Source organism: Triturus cristatus, chromosome 3_1 (assembly GCF_964204655.1).
Source record: "Triturus cristatus chromosome 3_1, aTriCri1.1, whole genome shotgun sequence".
NCBI classification, from domain to species: Eukaryota; Metazoa; Chordata; class Amphibia; order Caudata; family Salamandridae; genus Triturus; species Triturus cristatus.
In genome coordinates this window covers 321,130,261-321,155,281 of record NC_140583.1, presented here as the reverse complement: position 1 = coordinate 321,155,281, position 25,021 = coordinate 321,130,261, and positions in this window count along the sequence as shown.

The following is a 25,021-nucleotide window of genomic DNA, read 5'->3' as shown; positions in this document are numbered from 1 at the left end:
ATACGCTGATCTTCACCCAAATCAAATCAATTTTCCAGAAACAAATATGTAGCAAAATCCTTCCACTCATAATTATTTTCTTTTTCACTTTTTTTATAGAGATCAACATTCCTTGTTTGAGTTCTCCGGCAACAGATACAAGTAATATTTGGTCTTTCATTAGAGATGATAGTAAATGTTGTCATTTGTTCTTCAAAATTTTTACTAACAGTGGGTTCTACATTCTCTTCCACATTTTCTTCAATAACTGTGTCATTTCCTGCACTTTCTTGTTCTGGACCAAAGTAACAAAAATGAATATCATCAGTAATCTTCTCTACATCTGATACAGATCCACGCAACAGAGCACTATTCAACTCATTTAACTTTAGTGCTGGACTTTCAGCAAAATACAATCTTCTCACAAACTTTCTCATTTCAGTATGATGTACTGCCAGCATCCTAAAATGGTGAAAAACACTTTGACAAACTTTCCTAGAAAGACAAGCCAGAGAATGTCCTTGCAAACCAGTATTCTTTCTCACTCTGCATGGATCTAGTCTTTGAAGCACCTTAATCTTCTGTTTAACACTTTTTTTACTATATTCTCTTAGAAAGTCACGTAATTTATCAATAGATTCTTGTCGTACAGTACAAATACTACTACAATTCCAAGTGTACACTGGGGCTTTAGGACATTTCCCCATAACCTCATCAGCTAACACTTTTTCCTCATTTCTTGGAACCATTTTCTCCTTTTCCATTACACAACCATCTTTAACTTCATAAGTTCGACCACTGGTGTCAACTGCATGCAGCAAACTATTACTTTGAAGATAACTCTCTTCATTAAAAAATGGTTCAGTACTTGAACTATGCTTCCATTCTCCTAAGAACACATTACAAAAGTTCAAAATCAAATCAAATCAAAAACAGCTTTATTCGATTTTAAAACCAAAACCATAAAAGCACACTTTAAAACATATCATTCATAAGTACATCAAAAAAAAATATAGAATCTTAGTTCATTGTGGTTCTAAATCCAATAATGGATTTAAGAAACATTGACACCGAGGACATGAGCAATTCGTCCTCCAACATTTGTAATCTTGTCAGTGCCACTCTACATTGTCTCAAACCAAACTTTCTTAAAACAGGAATTAAAATGCTTTTCCTGGGTTCCGAATAAAATTTACAAAAGAAAATGCAGTGCTGGGAGGATTAAGCGGAAACCTAGTCACATGGGCAGGGGAATAATTCTTTTGTCCAGCAATTCATCTCTGGGAAGGTAACTAATCTAAAAAAGGTATCCACCCTGAAATGAGTCAATAACATACGGGAGTAGCAGCTGGGCACCTGCGTCAGTTATGGCTGGATGCCCCGATCTTGTATGAGTAAGCAATTAGCCATGACAGTGCTCTTGCATTTCTCTATCTGCCAACGTTTATCTTCTAGGAAATGCAAGCATATTTCCTTGAGCTTCTTCCTTGACGTCCCTACCATGCTATCCGGTGTATCAAAGTATTCCTGGTGACCCATGGCCGCACAAAAAAAATGTATGTTCTTAAACCAGGAAATCTTTGAGACCCCCTCAAGACCTAAACAGTCCATGATTATATCCCTATTCAGGCCTGTCTCATTAGAGGACCAAACTTTGTGCCGCAGTAAAATGGGGTCAACTTTAATGAGATCCATAATATAAGGTAGGCCTAGCTCTTGATGGCATACATAGGTGGAAGTGGACCCAGGCACTGCCAGCAGATAACGAAGGAAAGCGTTCTCACAAGACTGTATGTTGTGATTATTCGCTATCCTCCAAATCCCTGCGCCATATAGCGCCGTAGTCACGCATTTAGATTTGTAGATGTCAACTTAGACAGGTGCTGGGCGTCCTCCCACCTTATTGGCAAAGTTTTTAACTGCCCCAATTGCTCGAGAAAATGCTAACTTTCTTGTTTCGCCTGCTACAGACCAAGAACCCTTTTTTTCAAAATTGATACCTAAGTAAGAAAATGTGTTTACCGTATCAATTTTTAGATTAGATAGAAAGATTTTACAAGTGATGTTCTTCTTTTTGGTACAACACATGTTGAAGGTCTTACTTATGTTGATCTTTAGCCCCCTATCACCCATATAATCCAAAAAGTTTTTGAGTGATCTCTGAAGGCCCACGTGAGTCCGAGCCATGATCACTGCATCGTCTGCATATAAAAGAATGGGGATATAGGAATTTCCAACTTTGGGATAATCTTGCTTGTCTTCCATGAGGTGAGAGGCTGCCGAATTAATGTATAAATTAAACAAAAATGGGGCTAATATGCAGCCTTGCCTCACACCCTTCCCTATACCAAATTTGGAAGTACAGCCCCCCTTCTCCCCATAACGAACCCTGGCACCTGCCCCTCGGTATAGTTCCCTAATAAAAATTAGGAGGTTTGGGTCTACTCCCATTTCTTGCATTATTAACCAGAGTTTGTTGTGATTAAGACAATCAAAGGCCGGGCTTAGATCTACAAAAGTAAGAAATAAGCTTTCATTTTTAGCCTCAACATATTTGGCTACTAGCAGAGCTAAGTTCAGGCCTTGCTCTATTGTTCCCAAACCTTCCCTGAAGCCGTATTGGAACTGTGAGAGAATACCGTTATCTTCAACCCACAATTGCAGTTTATTGAGTATAACTCTCCCAGCAATCTTCATGAGCGAGTCCAATAAAGAAATTGGCCTATAACACTTTGGCTCACTTTGGTCACCTTTTTTAAAAATAGGAACCACAATCGCTTCCTGCCAAGTAGAAGGAAATCCTATTTTAGTAAAACTGTTTAGGACATTTGTTAAAAGCGGGGCCCACAAAGCAGTATTGGCCTTAAAGATATCAACAGGAATTCCGTCTGGGCCCGGGGCCTTCCCTGCCACACTCTTATCAATAGCTACCAGCACATCATCCAATAGGAATTCAACATTTATTGGGTAGGGCACAGTGTCCTCCCCTAGTAAGTTAAACCCCCTCTCTGAGCCTTCCACGGTTTCTGCTTGGTAGAGCTCCCCAAAATAAGTCACCCATGACTCTTCCGTGATTGCTACCTCAATTGTATCTGTTGCATTATCTTTAAAAAAAGGGAGCATTTACCGCTCTCCAAAAAGCAATATTATCTTTTGTCTGGCAGGCTTTCTGCAAGGCCTGCCATGCTTCCTGTCTTATCTGTCGTTTTCTGTTTTTCAATGCACATTGATATGCAGATCTAGCAGATCTAACTTCAGCCATAACCATAGGGTCTCGTTTTAACTGTGCCATTAAACAGGCATGGGTCTTACTACACTCCCTGTTAAACCACCTCTTCAGCCTGCTCTCCCTTAGTTTCTGAGGTTTTAAAAGTAAATTACGTATTTCCTCAGAGGTGCTCAGTAAGACAGGTATCAAATTCCCTCACTTTAGTCTGAATCAGGTTTCTAAAAAAAGCCACTGGTTCCACTTTATCCCATTTTCGAGTGTATCCATTCTTCCTGGCGAGTCCCAACCGATAGTTGTATAGGTTTTGAACCACTGTGTTAGCCTTTCTGTTACCCCCCAAGAAGGAGATGGACATGCTAATTGGCAAATGATCACTCATAGCTATCTCGCATATTTCAAATGAGCGAATATAGCTAGAGTACCGTTTAGATATTAACATGAAATCAATAACTGATTTACAGCCCCTTCCTATGAAAGTGGTATTAAAGGGAACTGAAGGGGAGCAGAGTTCATTAGCAAACCCCATGTCCAATCGAAATATTAATTCATTTAAATAATTACCCAAAGGCGTGTGAGAGAAGTGTGCTGTGGGATCATCTGTAGCCTCACCCAACCCGCAAATGTTAAAATTGCTATGTGGACATAAAAAAGAGTTAAAATCACCCAACCACATCACACAAGTATCAACGACTTGTTTTTCCTCCATGTTTTTGAGGGTCTCATGTAATTCATTGAAAGTCGTGGCCCGTTCGCCTTTTGGGATATTATTATAAAAATGAATCAAAATTAAATTTTGTTGGCCCCCATACGTAATTGTCAATATCTGATAAAAATCAGAAACAGGGGCAAAAATAATTTTTGTTTCTTTTAAACAATTGGATACGTAGGTGCAAAGACCTCCTTTATTTCTCCCCCTTGTCGTGTTAGTTGCCGGCGTATGAAAGGTACGATAGCCATTTATATGAATGGGATCCACAGACCAGCATTCCTGTAGGCCAATAATCGAAAACTGCTGTAAGAAAGATATACAATTTGCATCCCCTAACCTGGCAGATAACCCTGCAACATTCCAAGTTAGGATTCTTAGATCGGGGACTCTATCGACATCTTTAGGTGTTTTTGCGTTTGATATTTGGGAAGGGACCCCGGTTACAGAAGCTCCTCTTGGGCTTTCAGTCAATGAAAGGTAATTATTTTGCTCCCCATCTTCACTAGTCGAGAGAGCATTTTTAGATTTGTCCTTAGAATCAATCGGCAAGAAAGCAGCCAAGAAACCAGAGGGTACATTATGATCACTAACTTGCTTGTTCCTTTCAGCAGTTACCACCTCCCGTGTATATTCGAGGTCAGTGATTTTTGGGCACAGTCAATCAACCATATCTAGACCACAATATCTGTTCTTTGTCGGGAAGGCCTCTAACCAGCCATAATCTGCTGGGGCTAACCTGTGTCTCTGAATATCAGTATCTATTTTGCCCCTCCCAACCTTTTCCCATAAACTATTGTTTGTTTGGTGAGGATTAAAACCATAAAAATAACCAAGGGGAAGTGGCCAAATTCTTGCATTTGGCATGAATGGCCGCCCCTCCTGGATGTATTTTACTGCCTGTGTGTCTTTAAAATTAACAACAATAAAATCCCCTGGAATGTCTTTACTACCCTTACCCACCCAACTGACTCTCCGAACGAACAGGATTTTACTATGTATGTAAGGGGGAAGTGGTCGATTAATGTTAAGCCAGTGCATTGTTTTGTTCTTTAACTCATGGTATGTTTCAGTGACATTATTTCCCAAACCAGGAACCCCTGCTAATACAATGACATAGGGAGAGGATTCTGGCGGCAAATCTATACTAGGTAACAGAAAACCTCGACTATCATTGCGAACTGAACTATTTTCTATCTCATTAGCATTCTGAACCATACCACATTTTACTTTTTCATTAACATCAGTATGTTTGTGAGGTATGTTTTGTTTTAGGGGTAGATCTTTTAGTCCGTTGGCGTCTGAGGTATTTTTAGTGCATGGTAGTTCCTCACTTTTATCCCTATGGGATCCCATCGGAGGTTCTGAAATAAGAACCGGGGGCACAAGAGTTTTCCCCTTGACCTTACTTGCCTGACTACCAAAGTGGATCTGCTCATTAGGCTCTGTTAGTAATCTTGACTCCAACGTTTTGTTGAATTCAAGATTCGACAGGGCCATTTGTTCTAGCTTCTTAAGTCGCTCCTCGATAAGCTTAAGTCTGTCCAAGATGGGACGAGTTGAAAGGGCAAAAAGTTCCCCAATTTTGGAGCAAAGTCCCTCGTCAAGATTCCTTGCTGGATCCGCAGACACTGTGGACAGGGATTGGTCAGCAGCACTTATCTGTTTATTAAATACCGATTTTGTGTTTTTAGATTTCATCGGTCTCGTTTGTCTGCCCTTTTTTTCTCGCTGGACAATCTTCTGTTTCGGTTTTGCTCCTAAGGTTTGGCCTGAGGGAGAAATAGTAGCCTCTGTAGCAGCGTGTATTTGTGCTCGAGTGAATACACCTTCTGTTAAAACGGCCGCAGGGGCTGCTTTGGTAGTTAGATGCTTAGCAGTACTTCTCCCTTCTTTACCACTCTTAATCTCCATAGTTTTGTCTGTGGACGAGTCATTAATGTCTTCATCAGTGTCCATAGAGTCATGTAGGGTAAGAATTTTTGTATTTTGCTTGGGTGTGACAGACAAAGCTATTTTGCCCAATGATGATCGTTTATGGGAAACAGGGTCAAGGGAGAGGCGACGCTCTGTGAGATCAATTTCACGTTCAAGAAGGGTAGCGGCTCTTATAATGAAATTGTCCAATGTACCTGCCACAGTACCGCCGACTGCAGCGCTTCTTCCCCTGCCCGTTCCACCCGCCATTGTCATAAGGCAAGCTTAGAGCAGATTTTACTGACACGAATCTTCAATCCTCAATATAAATGCAGAGGAGGTGGCCCAGCCCTGTCTCTTTGGTCTCGAACGGGCTCAAACTGGCCCGCCCTTGGCCCGGGCTTCGCCCGGCACGTCCCGCGCTGCAACTACCGTCAGTATATATAGTAACGTTAGGGGCGGGGCACGAAGAGGCGGGGCGGGAAGAGGAACCAGCTGGAGGTGGTGTGGACTGCTGGTCCTCGCAGTCCCACACCGCAAAGGTCCGTAGAGGTTCAGGCAAACTTCACCAACAGCTGCGAGCGGCTCCCGCGAAGCGGGGGCCGCGAGCCATTTTAAACACCAGAGAGGCGGGGCGGGAAGAGGAACCAGCTGGAGATGGTGTGGACTGCTGGTCCTCGCAGTCCCACACCGCAAAGGTCCGTAGAGGTTCAGGCAAACTTCACCAACAGCTGCGAGCTATTTTTCTTCACTACTCTTTTCCTTTTGCTTTTTGACTTCATTACATTGACTATTTTATCTAATGTACGAATCCTGTTCAAAATTAAAATGAATAGTTTTCTTTTTAATTCCAAAGCCTTTGCAACAATTGATTCAATATGTTTCTTTTTCTTATAAAATATTGCTTTCTTCCTATATTTTTTCACATCCTTTAGCAAATTGAACACCACTCTTCTCTGAAACATTTTTTTACGAATGTTTTGAAATTCTGTTTTTCTTTTTAAGTCATTCTGTCTTGCTTCTGATTGTACATTAGCATTTAGTATTTTCTTTCTATTGTCTTGTTGTTTTCTTCTTGAAACACTATTTGCAGTGGATATGCTCTGTACATTTTTTCTATGTTTGAGCATATTTTTTAAAAAATCCTTAGTCTGCTTACCAGAAGACTTTTTCTTATTTCCATATTGAGGTTCTTCAACTAATTTTTGTTGTCCAGTTGTCTTCAAATATAGATGTTTTTGCTGTTCTTTTCTCTTTCTTGATTTTGTAGGCATGTTTAATTTATTTCAGTGTTGTTCAGCAATACCTAAAGGAAACTAAAAAAAAAATACCTTTATGTAATTTAAATATATTACTATATTTTTTTTGAGCTTTTCAAATCCTATCATATGAGCTGCCCCTTTCCTACGAGTGCAAGTCTTACAGAACAAGAGCAACACGAATTAAATCTCTGACAACAATTCCTGTGTGCACACAGACTCATGGTGTGATTCTAGGCAGAAAACGATATTTGATTGGCAATTTCAAAGCACATTTACTACTGTGGTAGAGCGAGTGATAATTACTGTAACAGCCTGACACATTTTCCTTATAGTTTAGAGAGGCAGAAAAGAGCACATGTCCTAACAGCTATTCGAGACCATGAGCATGTGGAACCTGGGTGAGTGATTAGATTAGAGCAAAGGAAATGAGCCTTGGTGATGTTGAATGTGTTAGCATTACACGCTGCTATCTGAAATACCACACAGTGCTGAATAGTAAGCATGGGAGTGCAGGAGAATCAGCTGGCTGTGTGCTAAGAGTGTGTTTCTGGAGACTGTGTATTGTCAGGTGCAAGAGAGATCTGCATGGACGCTTGCACAACTGCATGAAGACTGCAGAGATGTATGTAAGATCACCTGTGGTAAGGGTTAATTGGAGTTTTGAACATGTAGGAACTACCTCACCCAGTGCAGGAATGGAAGGAAAATCTACCCTGTTGTTTTCAAATGTGTTAGCATTTGCCTCTCATCTGTGAGATAGTGATTTGTGCTGAATGCTAACCATCACAGTTCAAGAAAACAAGCTGCCCCTTTCCTACGAGTGCAAGTCTTACAGAACAAGAGCAACACAAATTAAATCTCTGACAACAATTCCTGTGTGCACACAGACTCATGGTGTGATTCTAGGCAGAAAACGATATTTGATTGGCAATTTCAAAGCACATTTACTACTGTGGTAGAACAAGTGATAATTACTGTAACAGCCTGACACATTTTCCTTATAGTTTAGAAAGAGGCAGAAAAGAGCACATGTCCTAACAGCTACTTGAGACCATGAGCATGTGGAACCCGAGTGAGTGATTAGTCTAGAGCAAAGGAAATGAGCCTTGGTGATGTTGAATGTGTTAGTGTTACACACTGCTCTCTGAAATACCACGCAGTGCTGAATAGTAAGCATGGGAGTGCAGGAGAAACAGCTGCCTGTGTGCTAAGAGTGTGTTTCTGGAGACTGTGTATTGTCAGGTGCAAGAGAGATCTGCATGGACGCTTGCACAACTGCATGAAGACTGCAGAGATGTATGTAAGAGCACATGTGGTAAGGGTTAATTGGGCTTATGAACATGTAGGGACTACCTCACTCATTACAGTACTGCAAGGAAAATCTACTCTGTTGTTTTCAAATGTGTTAGCATTTGCCTCTCATCTGTGAGATGGTGATGTGTGCTGTATGCTAACCATCACAGTTCAAGAAAACAAGCTGCCCCTTTCCTACGAGTGCAAGTCTTACAGAACAAGAGCAACACAAATTAAATCTCTGACAACAATTCCTGTGTGCACACAGACTCATGGTGTGATTCTAGGCAGAAAACAATATTTGATTGGCAATTTCAAAGCACATTTACAACTGTGGTAGAGCAAGTGATAATTACTGTAACAGCCTGACACATTTTCCTTATAGTTTAGAGAGGCAGAAAAGAGCACATGTCCTAACAGCTACTTGAGACCATGAGCATGTGGAACCTGGGTGAGTGATTAGACTAGAGCAAAGGAAATGAGCCTTGGTGATGTTGAATGTGTTAGCGTTACACACTGCTATCTTAAATACCACACAGTGCTGCATAGTAAGCATGGGAGTGCAGGAGAAGCAGCTGGCTGTGTGCTAAGAGTGTGTTTCTGGAGACTGTGTATTGTCAGGTGCAAGAGAGATCTGCATGGACGCTTGCACAACTGCATGAAGACTGCAGAGATGTATGTAAGATCACCTGTGATAAGGGTTAATTGGAGTTTTGAACATGTAGGAACTACCTCACCCATTGCAGGAGTGGAAGGAAAATCTACCCTGTTGTTTTCAAATGTGTTAGCATTTGCCTCTCATCTGTGAGATAGTGATTTGTGCTGAATGCTAACCATCACAGTTCAAGAAAACAAGCTGCCCCTTTCCTATGAGTGCAAGTCTTACAGAACAAGAGCAATACAAATTAAATCTCTGACAACAATTCATGTGTGCACACAGATTCATTATGTGATTCTAGGCACAAAACAGTATTCCTGGGTGATACCAGTACACCTTAACTTATGGTGAAGACATACTCCATAATATCTTACAAGTTCAAGGCAGTTAAATATCTTCCAAAACATAAAATGTTAAACACAACTTTAAAAGAAGAAACACATTTCTATTATTTATATCAAAATACACCACATACAGCCCCTCTCAAATTCATAACTCACCTTTAAAAGTAGTTAGTTGAGAAAGAAATGTGCCACTCACACAGCAGTTTATCAGAGCCAGAATCTCCGAGCTGTACTCCTCTCACCAGAACCACTAAATGGCAAAATTTCCCTCTCTTTTTTCACACATATACATGTTAACTTCAAATCACATTGCTTCCCACATGTTTTTTTAAATGGAAACACACATTTCTATTGGTTGCAAATTTCAACCCTTTCCAAAAGATTCCTACCCCCAACATGACTTCTGCCTGCTACCATAGCAACAGATCATGGAACACTGGTGTGAACAGAGAGGTCAGAAGTTCAGCACACAATGTTTCTAATCCAAAGAGCAAGAGTGATTGACTATTCAAACCTAACAGCATATCCAAAGTAATCTTCTGTAGGAACACATTTTTCTGAACCAATACAAAACATGCTTTTAAAAATTTAAACATACAGCCTAGTTTTTAGTGTTGAATGGTTTGAAACAGCCAATGCGTTCTTTTTATTAAAAAAAAGTATGTAAGCCTCCGTTTTACAACTATCTTTCTTTTCATATTGCCATTCTACTGAAAGACACCTTCTGAGTGCATCCAGATCTCCTTGAAAGATGTTCACAGTGTGGATTGTAGGTCATAGCTATGTCTACTGGAGTGAAAAGTATGCGGAAAAAAGAGGTATTGTGAAAGATCTTGCTTTGCCAAATGTAGACATTAAATGGATTGGTCAGAGAGGGTTAAAGTGGCACCAATTAATGCCTTTGGTGAAACCCTTTCTACATCTCCCACAGCCTGACCTTATAATTGTGCACTGTGGTGGAAATGACCTAGGCAATTTAACTGGGGTAGGTCTGGAAATGCTTGTTAAGGACACCTTTGTGCAATTTATGTCACTTTTTCCACAAACTACCATTGTAGATTCTAATATATGCCAAAGGCAAAAGTGGAACTGGTCCAACCAATATTGCCCGCATATTGAGAAAGCAAAAAAGCACGTCAATAAGTCTGTTTCTGCTTTCCTCAGAGACTATGGTATGGGTTCTATATACCACAACAACTTGCGTTACAACAGGCAAGGCATTTATAGAGGAGACGGTGTACATTTCACAGATGAAGGGAACAGAGTCTTCCTCTTGAACTTTAGACTCTGCCTCGGTACTTACTTGTAGGTACAAGAAAACACTCAATGATCACAACGGTTCTTTTTAGAGCCAACCAACATCTAAACACTTAAACTTGATTTTTAATTCTATTTTTTTTATGAATGTTTTGCCGCCGTGCGCGCACCATGCGCGCACCGCGCAATACTTGTACATTTTTTTTTTTTTAGGACCTTAGGGGTCTTTCATGGTCCCCCTGAGAAGGCCTAGGGGGTCAGGGACTCTCTACCCTGCCCCCTTTTCACATTCTCCACTTGTGTTTTTAGCTCTCTTCTGCCTCTAAAACTCAAAATGGCGACTGGAGGGTGCGCGCACTGTTCGCACACCCCGCGATTTTTTGAAAAACAATAAAAAAAATTTCACCCTTCGGGGTCCTTCAGGGACCTGTCAGGAACTCTCTACCCTGCCCCCTTTTCACGTTCTCCACCTTTCTTTTTCACTGTCACACACAAAATGGCGTCCGACACTTCCTGATTTCGACCGATTGAATGTTGACTGACATCTAACCACCAATCAGAATTACGCTCGCGGACATTTAGTGCGCGCCCCGTGCGAGCAGGGTGCGTACATATATTTATGTACTTTTAACTGCAATTTTCTCAGGAACTACTGAACAGATTGACACCATATATGCAAAAGGCACATGCTTGACCTGAGGACTACCTCTTTGCCAAATTTCAAGTAATTCTGTTCAGCCGTTCGGGCTGTACCTTCGACTAAAGGTCCTATGGGAAAATGCATGGGGAAAACACGTTTTGGGACCCCCCTTTTTTCTCAGCCCCCGCTTGACGAATCACCCCGAGACTTTCAGGGTAGGAGCTGAGCGGAGTGCCCCATTAGATTGGAAAATTTCACGAAGATAAGTCAACCGGCGCCAAAGTTATTCAAAATAGAATTTTCATATTTCCTATGGGAACTCGGTCCTAACTATAACTATCTACTGCCAACCGCCAGTACATAATATATATATATATATATATATATCATATATATAGATTTTGCCTACTGACGGTTGTCAGTAGGTAGCTATAGTTAGGATTAGGGGTGGGCGGAATTTGCGAAAGCGACTTTCGCAAATTATCGCGAAAATGTTAAAAATCTCCGCAAACAAGCGGAAATATCGCAAACATGCGGAAGTTTTTTTCCCGCCCGTTCGCGATATTTTTTGCATGGTTGCGGGTCGCTAACTTACCCCTGCGGTTCCTCGCGGGCGCGGCCATCTTGTTTTCAGTTGTCTCGCGGTGCATGATCGCGAGAAAAAAGACGTGATCGCGCGACGCTTGACGTCACTGCGGACGCGAACTGTCGCGAGACAGCGCAAATGGCTAAAACAATACAACATCTCATGGAGAACGCGACCGGATCGGGAAAACTTGTCGGCGAACGCGGGGATTCAGGTAAGGCGATCGCGCGCGTGCGCGCGAGAATGTATTATTTTACAGCGCGAGCAAGAACCAAATTATCGCAAAGCTGCGGAATGCGGTAATTTGGACATTTCCGCGCTCTCCGCGGAGCGCGGAAATGCCAAATTATCGCAAATTCCGCGAACGGAACGGAAATTTTGCCCAGGCCTAGTTAGGATATAGTTTTCATACGAAGAGCGAAGGAAAAGGAGAGAGGATTCCAAAAACGCGTTTTCCCCATGTAAATTTCCAGAGGAAATTTAGACAAGGCTACAACCCGAACTGCAGACGGAATTACATCAAATTTGGCAGAAATGTAGCTGTTGGTCCAGAAAGCAATCTTTATGTGAATTGGTGTATATCTGTTCAGTAATTGCAGAGTTATTTAAAGGTTTTTCAGATATACAACTGGGAAAGTGAAGGGTTCGCAACCCCTCACAATATTATGCTGAGATCTTATTGGCTGCCAACACTTCAAAGCAGGAAGTGTCGGCAGACATCTTGTGACTCGGCTTGAACCGAGCCACAGAATATTCTTTTTAAATTAAAAGGGGCAGGGTAGAGACACTCTGACCCCCTAGGCCGTTTGGGGAGGGGAGGTCCTACAGGGACCCCATAGGGCCCCAATTTGTTTTTAAAGATTTCGGCAAGAGTTGCGCTGGATCCCCGGATCCCGACAATTTCTTTTTTTTAAACGAAGCGCAGACTTCCACTCTTTGTTTCTAATTAGCCCCTGGTGTGCCAGGTCCCATGGGCATGTCCAAGATGTAGGAGGGGGTGCATGGGGGTCCCCTCCTAGGAGCCCTAAAGCCTTCGGGACCACCACCTCCCCAGAGGCTTTCTTACTCAATTATGCAGGCGTTGCCTGCCGGGCAATCCCATGCCCTGGGGACCTCCACCTCCCCAGGACAAATGTTGTATTAATGCAGAGGGGGGCCAGCGTGCCCCCCCAGCCCCAGGGACTGCCACCTCCCCAGGGCTAAATATGACATAAATGTAGGGGGGCAGGCAGCACCCCCTACAGCCCCGGAGACTGCTACCCCACATAGGGCTAAATCTAAAATTATTATGGAGACCATTTGGCCTCCCATAGCCCCGGGGACCACCACCTCCGAGTGCTAATGTGAAATCAATGTGGGGGCCCATGGGGCACCATTGCAGCCCTGGGAACCACCACCTCCCCAGGGCAACTCTTTACAATGAAAGATGGGGGGGCGCAGGGCCCCCATCCTGGAGCCAAAGTTGGTGCTAGGGACTGCCACCGCTCAGGACCGGCTTTTGCTATGTCCCGGGATGCCCATCCCCAGGACATAGCTGTTTGCTATGGCTTGGTGGGAGCTTTACCGCTCCGCCAAGCCATAGCAAACTGTGCTCTGCTTTCTGCATGTTGGAACATTAAGAATGATCTTGCTTGCTAAAAGCGAGCACATTTGCTTTTACAAAGAGTGAGCTAACTGCATGTTAACAGCTTCCTCTCTGTAAAAGCAATGCTGGCTACCGCAGGAGGAGGGGAGCCAGTAGCGACTTTGGGAGCTTCAAGGCTCCCCCGTAGTCCCCAACAGAGTGGGTGCCCTGGGTGGGACCAGAGAACCCACAATTGAAGTCTGGTGCTGGTGCTGGGGGCCCCCGGGCTGAAATGGTCCCAGGGAAGGGGAGCCACACGGCCCCCTTCCCCGAATAAATAAATTAAAAAAAGACCGCAAGTCTCCGGAGGCCCTACCACCTTTCACCACCACTCTGCCTCCCGGCACTCAACAGGCTGGGGTATATAGTCCCTTTGGCTGCAAAGGGTCTTAGGGCGGTCAGCAACCCCTCTTCTTATCTACAGTAAGTCCTATACAGTGGGATTACTTAGAGGTCATCAGAGGCCATGCCCATTTCTCCACCAACCTCAAACATGCCTCCTGGCGCATAGCTGGTTGGAAGATGAAACCACTTTGGATGCTGAGGGTCTTTGGGGGCCAACAAGCCCTCCTGTTACCTCCAATAAGTCCCACATAGCCTGATTTCTGAGAAGACATCAGATGCCATGTCCCCTTTCTCCACCACATTGCAAGTGTGCCTCTTTGTGCTCTGCTGGTTGGGAGATGACGTCCTCTTGGCTCCAGAGGGTCCTTGGAGGCCAACATGCCCTCCTGTTACCTCTAGTAAGTTAAGTCTCATACAGCGGGATTGCTGAGAGGTTTTCGGAGGCCATGCCCCTTTCTGCACTACTCTGCAAACACGCCTCCTGGCACACTGCTGGTTGGGGGATGAAGTTACCTTTGTATGTTGAGTGTCCTTTGGAGCCAATAAGTCCTTCTGTTACCTAAAGTAAGTCACATGGAGCATGAATTCTGACAAAACATCGGAGGCCAGGCCCCCTTTCTCCACCGCTCTGCAAATGCGCTTCCTGGTACATTTCTGTTTGGGGAATGAAGTCCTCTTGGATGCTAAGGGTTCTTGGGGGCCCAGACACCCTCCTGTTACCTTCAGTAAGTCCGACACAGCAGGATTCCTGAGAGCTGGTCGTAGGCCACCCCCTTTCTCCACCACTCTGCAAATGCGTCTACTAGTTAAAAAACCCATATAAATTAACTTTTTGAAAACAAAGGTTACAAGCATGTTTTAGTTAGGAGATAGAATTTGAAAAACCTTAGAAATTTACTTAGAAAACAAAGGTGAAAGGGTACTTATAGTTAGGAAATAAAACATTTTTTAAACTTAGAAGTTCTCTGATAAAAACAAATGTTACAAAAACGTTATAGTTAGGCAAAGATTTAATTTGTACAAAACCAGTGAAAATCAGCAGTTATGGGTACCTAACCTAACTATAACTTACGCTGCCGCAATGCATTGCTTATGACCTCACATATTGCATCACTAATGACATGGTCAGTGACATCTCAGATGACACCACTAATGACATCTCAAATTACATTACTGATGACATCATCCACAGAACCACTCACACACCCACTCACACCCCGCATACAACCTCTCATTTACCCACTCCCACTCCAACACAATCACTCAAATTCACAGACTCATACCAGTACTCACACACCCACCCACTCCTCCAGAGAGGCACTCACACACCCACTCACTCATACAGCCACTCACACAACCATTCACTCACTCATACAACCAGCCACTCATCCGTACAGCCACTCACATAGCCACACACTCACTTATACAGTTACTCCCACACTCACTTATTTACCTGCATGGTCACTCACACACCCACTCATTCACTCATACAGCGTCTCAATACAGCCAATCACTCACCCATAGAAGCACTCCCACACTCACTTCCACACCCATACAACCACTTACATATCCATTCACACATCCATACAAGTACTCACACATCTGCTCACACACCCATACAGCCATTCATACAGACACTAACTCTGCTATACAGCCACTGTTACACCCACTTACTCACCAATACTACTACCCTCACAGCTACTCACACACCCGCGTACACACCCATACTGTCACTTACACACCCATACACAAAAGGATACATCCAGTCACACATCTACTCACATAATACATGTTAGAAGTATTATCACTCAGAGGTTGTGCACCTAGTATACTAATTTAAGTGAGTGGCGGTGTAACTGTATGTATCCTTGTATTATATGAGGTTTTCAGACATCCCTCATTTTGTTGTGTCATTCACATTTTTTCTGTCTGACCATTATATATAGCATGGGGGAGTGGGTGGCCCACTTCAAGCAACAATGTAATTCTTCTCTTTCAAAATGAGCACATGCTCACACAAAGTAGTTCCATCTAATGCCAATGTCTACTGTGACAATATGTACATTTTTGCTTTTATCTGATATTTTATATTTGTACAGACCTGGCAGCTCCCCCAAACATAAAGGTTTCTCAAAAACAAAGCAAAACAAAGCAAACATTGCCCAAGCCAAACGCCTGGCAGCTGGCACCAGACCTGTTGGCTTTTCCAGTGCTTGTTTATTACGTGAGGCTGTTCAGACAACTAAAGCTATCTCTAGTCTGGACCTAAATAGCAAGATTGATGTGTTTATTGTGCTGATAAAAAGCGCACGGTAATTTGCTTGTCCATACAAAAATCCATTTGTTGTAACTTCCCGAAATGCATCAACACCTATTCATGGCACCTCACCTTTTAAGGTCTGTGTTTTGTGGAGGCTAGTTCTGCTCATCCTGTCATAACTTTGTAGACCGAGGAACTTATAGTTGCGATCTGAAGCCTGACAAAGCAGTAAAAGCAGAGAGATACCTCTGCTTTATTTATTTTTTTGGGAAACATTTTTTATTTCTTGTTAACAAAGGAAGAAAATTTGCATGGTTCACGTCACCATTATAAAGTACAATTATAGTCCGAAAACCCTAGGACTTCATCATTCCGATTGTGCATCAAATAAATCTCCAATTTCAATTACCATTCTTACATTATTCTCACATGTCTCCAACAGTTTCTTCCTCGGATGTTTCCCCAGACCGTGCCTTAGGAGGCTCACAAATGTATCCCCTAAATGTATTCCACCCTCCCCATACTTTATTACATTTGCCCGGGCATCCACGGTTACTATACACTGTTTTTTCAGTTATCATAACACCATCCATATCATTGCACCAAGCTGCTATCGTCGGTAGTTCTTCCGAACCCCATCTCTGTGCAATGTTCCGCTTTGCAACCATTATCCCCAGTGTAACCCACACCTGAGCCATGAGCGTAAGATCATTTGATTCCCAAACGTTCAGTAGGCAACTCTTGGGCTCTGGCAGGAGTGATATCCCCTCAACCTGCGATATCGTCCTCATAACCCTGGCCCAGTATTCCGCAATTCTTGGACATTGCCATAGTGTATGAAAAAAGGTCCCCTCATTCCCACACCTTCTCAAACAGTACGGATGAGAAGCTTTCCCAATTTTGCAGAGGAGGACTCTGGTGTAATAAATACGATGCAGGATTTTAAGCTGTACCAGCCTAAGCCGCGAGGCTATTCCCACCTCCCGTGGGGATGCCGTTGCATCTTGTCAATCCGCATCATCCAACTCTTCTACATCTCTGGAACACATTTCCCTAAGTGCCTCAGTGGGGTCTGGTAAATTATTGACTAGTTTTCGGTAGGTGAGGGAAGTAGCTCACCTGTGCATGTGATCTGTTAGTAATGTATCTTCTAAAGGGGTAGCTTCTGGAACCTTAACTCTCGCTGGTAAGGCAGCTTGTAACGCGTGTTCAATCTGCAGGTAGCAAAACCGTTCTGACTCCGCCAGTTCGTATTAGTCCTGAAGACGCTTGAATGTGATTATTTCCCCTTTACTCCACAAATCGCCCACTGTGGAGATGCCAATTGCATCCCATTGAGCGAATCCCTTACTGTTCCTGAGTCGCCCCAATCGTTTGGTGTCTCATAAGGGAGTGAGTTGGGTTATGACCCCCCGCAAGCCCAATTTAGTATAAGCCTTATGCCAGAGAGTAATAGTGTGTTTTGTAGGACCAAGTAAAGAGGGGGGTCACCTCTCGTTATATAGCGCCGACATCATACCTTCTACCCCAAGTTCGTGTCTATCAGCTTTAAAGGCAGGGTCAGTTTGTGGGGCATGTATCCATTGGTTAACTATCTTCAATTGGGCTGCCCAATAGTATAACTGAATATTTGGGAGCGCAATTCCCCCGTCATACCATCCCTTTACCAGTTTGCCCTGTGCAATCCGTGCCGGTTTGTTCCCCCATAACAAACTGGAGACCTGCGCCTCTATTACCTTGAAGTAACATGGGGGTACCAGGGATGGTGCATTATCTAGTACATAAAGGAATCGAGGAAGTGCCATCATTTTAAAAAGCGCTGCCTTTCCCAGGAGCGTCAACGGCAACGTGCCCCAATGTGTCACATCCCGTCTGAAGCGTTCCAGATGAGGTATGAGATTCAGCGATGAGAAGGCCTCCGGACTCACAGTTATATTGATTCCTAAATATTTAAATGTGTCATCTGCGACATGCAGTGGGCAGTCCTTGGGGAGCCGGTGGGGCGGTCCATGTAAAATGAATAAAACCGATTTAGACCAATTTATGGTATACCCAGATGCATGACCGAAAAGCTTACAGATGTTAAGTAACGCCTCAATTGAACGACTGGGGGAGGCCATATACAGTAGCACGTCATTTGCGTATAATGAAATGCGATCCTCCCAACCGACGTCCATCTCAGTCCCCGAATCAGTGGTTCCCATCTAATCCATGCCGCCAGCGGCTCAAGTACTAGAGCAAACAAGAGTGGCGACCGTGGACAGCCCAGACGTGTGCCACGTGAGAGTGGGAAATCCCTAGAAATGTGCCCGTTAGCTGTCACATGTGCCACTGGGTTAGTATACAGCAAGCGTATCAATGCACAAAATTTGGGACCAAAGCCCATGTGGTCAAGCACCGCAAAGAGGAAGGGCTATTCCACCATATCAAACGCCATATGGGCGTCTAGGGAAAGGATAACTGCTGGTTCTTGTATATGTGGTATGCGAGCCAGCACCCCATGTAGGCGTCTCAAGTTTAATGCTGTACTTCTACCAGGCATGAAGCCTGATTGATCTGGATGTATCAGAGTCCCTAAGTGTGGTGCGAGTCGCATTGCAAGAAGTTTCACCAGAATTTTTGCCTCTCCATTAATTAAAGATATGGAACACTCCTCGGGGGATTTTCCCGGTTTTGGAATCGCTACTATAGTGGTCAGTCTTTGGTCTAATGGAAATTCGCCGTTCTGCAAACTGTCGTGAAACATATTAAGCAGGTAAGGTGTAATTGTTCCCGCCGTTCTTTTGTATAATTCTATTGGTATACCATTAGGCCCCATGGCCTTCCCGGATTGCAGGGAGCCGATCGCCGTTTGCAGTTCTGCAACCGTGAGATCAGCTTCAAGTTGGAGGGCCGCCTCAGGCGTGAACCTGGGCATGTCGATATCTCTAATATACGACTTCGCCTCCTCCATGGACATAGTAGAGGACGATGTATAAACCTGTTGGAAGTGCCTCGCCAACATCTGTACTATTTCTTCTGGGTCCGTTACTACCTGCCCATTAGCCGTACAGAGCTGAGCTATGCATTTCTTACCCTCCTCTCGCTTATCCAACCATGCCAGGAGTTTACCAGCCTTATCGCCAGTTTCGTAAATCTTGTGTTGTGTTGCTGTCATACGTGTTCTAACCGTGTCTTTGAGATACTCCCTATATTCTTGTTGTCTGAGGGTCAGGCATTGAGTCGTGGCTTCGGAGGGGTCGAGGGCGCATTGCCTTTCTGCCTCATGCAGTCCAAGTTCTATGTCATTGAGTTCTCGTTGTTTATCACGTTTGTGACCAGTGATAGTTGCTATTGCTTGCCCTCTGATCACAGTCTTGTACGCCTCCCAGAGAATAGTAGGGGAACTAACTGACGACACATTGTCCTGAAAGTAAGTCTGGGTTGTAGTAGTAATAACCTTCTTGATTTTTGGGACTTGTAGATACCCCGTGTATATGGGGTAAATGCGTTGCCGTACTTTGTGACTACTTGCATACGTTAATAACACTGGGGAGTGATCCGAAATGCCCCTCGGCCTAATTTCTTCTGTCGCCACATTTCTTAGACACTCAGGCGAGGCAAAAAAGTAATATATCCTAGAGAGACTATTGTGGACTCCGGAATGAAAAGTGAATTGATGCTCGTCAGGGTGTCGATATCTCCATGTGTCAGTGAGTCCCAGTGTCTCTATAAACCCCCTACTGGGGAGACCCCACTTATCCGTGTTCTAGCTGGATATCGGTCCATGGCCGTATCGATGGTGTCATTAAAGTCCCCCCCAATCAATAGTTCGCCCTCTGGAAGATCCAACAAAAATTCACCAAGTGCTCGGAGTGATACAGCGTGAAGGGCTGGAGGAATGTAGACCGACACAATGTTAATTAACCTCCCTCCCCATTGGCCAGATATGGCTGCAAAACAGCCATTTTTGTCCATTTTCGTGCGACGTACTATCAATTTTTAACGAGGATACCCACCCCTCTTGAGCCGGAGGTGAACTCCGAGTGCGTAGCCATTTTAAAGCCCCATCGATCCATAGCTTTACAGGTGGTACCAGTCAGATGCGTCTCCTGCAATATGGCCACTGCGGGAGCACACCATTTTAAACTATGCAGGACTAGACCACGTTTTATTTTGTTCCCCAAACCATGGACGTTCCAGGTAACTAGTGTCAGGGGGACCACCTGTGTCGTGGGGTGCAGCTCGTGCTCCAGGGTACGTGGGCTATGTGGTGCCATTACTGTCATCCTAGGTTCATAGTGTCACGGGTTTTCCGGCACTGTATACTGTGTAACCATGGCCCGGGATACGGACACGTCTTGGTCTGGTGATGAATGCGAACCTTTTGTGAAACATGCTTCAAAACAAACCCTAACTTTAACCCCATTAACTGAATCCCATCCCCCACCTACCTCCCTGCTTCCCTGCCTAGCAGACTTTGAACTACCCGCCTCACCAACTTAGCAGAGTGCTTTGTTCCCCAAACCATGTACTTGCGTTTAGGGGGAGAGCTACGACCGACCGCTTTGGGTCCCTCCCTTGAAACAATCCTGCCTGCCTGTAGGTGAACATTCCATGAGAAAGCTGTCAGTCCCGGCATTACTTAGAACGAAGTGCTGCCAAAAGTTCCAACCTGTGCCAAGTTCATGCCTACTCCTCATCTGCACCTTTATTAGGGGTCCAAACAGGTCCCTTCTTCCCAGGTAACAATCCAGGCGGAAGTCTATATCTTTGGCATTATTAATGACAGTCTGAGTTCTCCAACCGGTGTGGCGATGTCCTGTCTGCCGTTGTCGCCATGGTCAGCACCTCTGATGCACCGGATCCTCCGGACTTCCGTTTATTTCTGCGCCCTTGCCGGTTGGTCCCTCCAGGCTTCCTCCATCCTTCAAGCCATTCCTGGGCCTCCTGTGGAGATGTGAAGAAACACGTCTGTCCATCCGCCTCAACTCTCAACTTAGCCGGGAAGAGCATGGCATATTTCAGATCTCGACTACGTAGTTCTTTTTTGACTTCAGTGAAGTCTCTTATTTGCTTTGCCACCGCTGCCGCTTCTCGCCAGAAATTGCAAATCTGGTCATGGCAGAGTTTGAAAAGAAATGGATATATAGTGACACCAACCCTTTCAAATCCTCCATAGGGTTTTGGTGTCGCTATATAGACGACATATTTATGATTTGGAATGGAGATGAAACACAATTGCTTGACTTCCATAATTGGTTAAATTCGAGAACAGTAGAGTTCAACTTTACCATGTCTAAGGACCGTGCTAAGATAAATTTCTTAGATGTATTTGTGCAACAAGAAAAGGAACAACTAGGGGTAAGTCTGTATACTAAGACTACAGACCGGAATACCTTGTTACACTTTGGGAGTAGCCACCCCCGTACGTTGAAAGAAAACTTGCCATATGGGCAATTTCTCCGCGTCAGGAGGAATTGCACAAACAAAGAGGATTATTTCTCCAATGCTGAGAAACTTAAAATCAAACTGATTATTCGGGGAGACCCTAAAAAGCTGGTGAAAGGTGCCCTTAAACGAGCATGGTACACACCACGGGAAACTTTATTAATTCCAAAACAACAAGAGAAAAACATCCCCTTGACATGTGTACTCACGTATGACCCCAAAGCAAATAGAGTTAAAAAGATTATCCCAAAAAGTTGGAAAATAGTAGAACATCTAGGAATTTCCAAACCTCTATTTGCTTTCAAGAAAGGAAAAAATATTAGACAACGATTGGTGAGAGCAGCAAGACCGACAGAGAATACAAAAAAAGATTTAAGAACCTTATTGAGTCTACCACCAGTAGTGGGACATTTTCGATGCCAGAACTGTTTGGCGTGTAACTTAACTGAAGATTCCAAACAGCTTAATATTAATGGTCAAATACACTACCAAAGAGTATTCTCGAATTGCAATTCTAAGAATGCTATTTATTGCATAAAATGCCCATGCAATAAATATTATATAGGCCAAACAACACAAGTCCTAAAAAAACGGATATTACAACACAAATCCAGGATTAAATGCAAAGTACAGGGAGCACCTTTGGTGCAACATTTCCAAAATTCAAATCATTCTGAAAATGACATAAAGTGGTCCGTTCTATGTGTGATCGGAAATGAGAGAAGTGAGAACCTCCAAATTAAACTAAACAGATTGGAAGCGAGATTAATTGAGAAATACCATACTGCTGTAAGGGGCCTTAATGACAGGGATGAGATTTGGGCACTATTACAATAAATTGGTTTACTTTGTATGGAGAGAATGACAATATGGATCAGAAGACTGTAAGGAGTGGCGTTCCAATAAATGGGTATTAAGGCACTATCACCAATATTAAAAATTAATTTTTTGGATGCTCTACTGTTTTAACTTTCTTCTTCTTTTCTATCACCTTTTTAGTTTTGTTTAATGTACGGGTGTGGAATGAGTTATTTAGAGAAATATTGATAAGAGAAGATATCCCCACTGTGGAGATAACGCTATGTGAGATACCCTTATCAAGGATAATTTACTGTCATTGATGACATATAAAGAAGTATACCAAGAGATTAGATCACTGAGATCATTGGTCCAGTTCTTGAGATATTTGGTTATACAATATGGAATTGTCTATGTACCCTTGCATGTTTAATTGTGGGATCAGACGCTATAGCCTTTTATAAATCGTAGTCCGCTTTCGACATCAATTTGAACACTTTGGTCCGTTTTTAGTGTCTAATACCATCGAGTTTATATGTAAACCTACTTCCGCATTGTGCGCAGCGGCTCGAATGAAGTACGCGGTAGTAGGAGAGAGGACTTTGTGCTCTATTTCCAGCGATAGAAGGTATGCTTATATGATCAGGCCGTAGAAACACATAACGTGAATCTTCGAGTTATCGAGTGTAATTCGGTTGAATAAATGAGCTTCCCCTTTTGTCTATGTAGAGTGATGTCATCAGGAATAACTCGTCACTGAGGGGAATTTGTGGTAGAAGGAGACAGAAGGAAGAGCGTTCTTTCACAGCGTAAAAAGGTACTTAAATATGATGATGCTGTAGAAATATATAACGTGTGTATTGGAGATATCTAGCGGGCATGGACTTATTATTTGGTTTCCCTTTTGTTGGTGGATAGTGATGTTGCCTATAAAGAATCGTCAGTAGCAGAGAAAGAAAACACACGCATCAGAAAGTGCAAGGTATGAGTAGTAGTCTACATAGGTTTAAATTTGAATGTATAAATATTTATTACACACATTAGTAATAGATGTTTCCACTTGTTTTTTACATTAGGAAAAATAAGAATATAATATAAAGAATATATTTCCAACGAGAAGCCCCCCCTTAGAATTTCAGTTCGCACTACGAATCTCCCGCCTTTCATCCAGTAAGTAAATAAATACATTTATTGATAAATAGTAATGATTAGTGAGTTGGAGACACATCCCAATATACTAAGTTGCCTTAAATAGTTGGGAACTTATTTAGCTAAATATAGGGATATCTTTCTAGTGAGTGAGACAGTGAAGCAATTAGATATAGCCACGAGTGGTAGTCTATGGAAATAGGTGACGGTTTGTGCATGCCTGAACACAGTAAATTAGTATTTTCACAGAGCACATATTAAGTTTGAGCACATTTTCCTTTTTAAGCAATTTGTAAATACATCATTTTATTCGCAATATAGGCACAATATATGGTGTGTTAATTAAGTGGTTGGACGCCTCTTCAGACAAATAGTTTTGCATAAATATTCGAACATTTGTTTGACATACAAGTTTGTGGTTCCCATGAATGTATATATGTAAATAATGATAACATGCTGTACATATAGAGTTAAAAAGGTGTATTCAATTTTTAGGTTGATTCTCGAATTTACACATTCAACTGCCCTAGTCCTGAAGAGGCCTAAAATTATTACGGCTGAAACGCGTCGACATATAATTGGAAGACACTCAGATGAATTCAAATATGATTATATAGATACAAAGAATACTCTATGAATGTATGGTTGATCAGATAAACCTTCGAGTTTCTTTAAAAGAGTGATCTTCATCATTAAGGAATGCTGTTGTGATCAAGTATTGAAAGCATCCAGATTAATTAGTAGGGCAATGAGACATGGTGTAAAGTGTAAATATGAAATATAAATATGTGTATATATATATGTAGAATTTGTTATATATATTGCAAAGAATAAAATAGCAATGATTGTTTCTGCATTTATTAGTCAAAGTGTATATATTTTTGTGCTGGTCTTCCTTATTTGACACAGGATTTAAATATTTAGATTTATCTATAAAAATAACTTGTACAAGAAGAGATAACTAATCTACCTCTTTATTGAATAATATTTTGGATCAATCCCGAGGCATTATTTTCTGTTCATAACTTGTTTATTCACCCAAATGCCAAAGGGTTAATTGGGTAAACCCCCTTAGTTCCTAAAAAGTGTAGTCTGGGTACAGCATCACTGTAAGGGGAGGTGCCACTCGGGCCGCCTGTAGGATCGCGTAGCGGTCCCTGAAGTTGAAAAATCGGGCTAGGATGGGTCTGGGTGGCGCACCAGGCTGCGGTCTCCTGCCAGGTACCCGGTGCGCCCGTTACACTGAAAAGAAATTGGACAATCCTCGGGGCTGGAGCTTGGTCTTAATCAAGTCTTCCACGAATAGGTCGAGGCCCGGTCCTCTTATACTTTCCGGCACTCCCACCAGGTGAACGTTATTACGTCTAGAGCGCCCTTCTTGGTTGTCCAGCTTGGCTTCCATCTGCCTTTGGGCCTGTTCTAGTTTGTGAGCTTGACGCTGCAGCACTGCTGTATCCGATAAGTTGGCAGGGTATGCTCAGACGTGAGTCCCTTGCTCACTTTGCCATTGGATTCAAGCAAGCCTGGCTGAAGATGGCTGAAAT